We start from the raw sequence: 1,247 nt of genomic DNA on the forward strand, positions 1-1,247 counted from the left end.
GGCTCCTCAGCCAACGCTCGGCCGGAGATGGCTTCCTCTGCCCCCTCCCACCCCGCCGTCCCCACCCTCCTGGCTCTACCTCATTTGCTGTCATTTAAGGACCAGGGAGTGAGCCAGAGCGCCGCCGTCTTCCATCAAGCTTGGCCAGCTCCGTGCCCAACCCAAAGCTGCAGAGGGGTGCGCTGAGAAAGCACAGAAAAGTGTCTCTTGCTTCTGAAATTCTGGAGACATCATGAGCACCAGGCTTCTCGCTTCTCTTCTTCCTCAGTCCCTTGTTAAAGAATGGGCTCCACAGCAAGCCTCTGATTTTCTGTGCGGGGCAGCTGTGAAGGAGGGGTCAGTCCCCATTACCCCTGTCCCCTCGCCCATCACGCCCATCACGTTCCTTTTCCTCAGAAGCAACATGGAATTTTGTTGTTGCTGCTGTCAAAATGGTCAAACTGTAAAAGAAATTAAAAATAGCAAAAAGTCTCAGAGTCTTAACCTCTATATTCTTAACAAATTTGAATACCTGCCTCTAGGTTTATATTTTCACTTGCATTTTATGGGTTATGAGAATTAATGTATGAAAATGAGATCATAAAATACATCATAATATACAAAATACATTAACTATACAATTGAGCTTGGACACCTTTGTATGCTGGTTCTCCTAGATCCAGTCCATTCTCAGCCTGCAGAAAGTGTGACTTCATGAAAAGCTCATGGACCAGAGGCTGAGTACCCAAAGGGTCCACTCAGTGCTGTGCTAGTGATATAGGATGTGTGTGTTTGGCTAAGTCCCTTGCCTCCTTTGAGCCACACTGGTAATCTACAAGGGTTAAAGATGGCCAAGACCTCTGCTAGCTCTGAGATTCCAGGTGTTCATCCTGGGTAGGAGTGTACCCCTCCTGCCCTGCTCCTGTCATATGGCAACATGCTCGGGAAGCCTGAAGCCTGCAGGCAGAGGGACCAGCCATCTGCAGCACCAGTCAGCCCTGACAGGCTGTCGCTGTCATCTCACCCCACTTGGGTTGCCTGCTGTCCGGGGCCAAACTGGCTAGTGGCCCAGATGCTGCAACAGCTGGCAAGGCTGGCCAGCCTCTGAGTTTTAAATGCTATACCTGTCAAATACGAACATAGCTCCTGTCTTGCTGACTGGCCAGTGGCTGTGGGCCTTGAGGGGAACAGGGATTCTAGTGCTCAACAGAGACTTACGCCTCTCTTCTCTCAGTGCCCCTCCCAAGGGCCGGCACACCTCTGAAGTA

Source organism: Arvicanthis niloticus, chromosome 10 (assembly GCF_011762505.2).
Source record: "Arvicanthis niloticus isolate mArvNil1 chromosome 10, mArvNil1.pat.X, whole genome shotgun sequence".
Taxonomy (NCBI): domain Eukaryota; kingdom Metazoa; phylum Chordata; class Mammalia; order Rodentia; family Muridae; genus Arvicanthis; species Arvicanthis niloticus.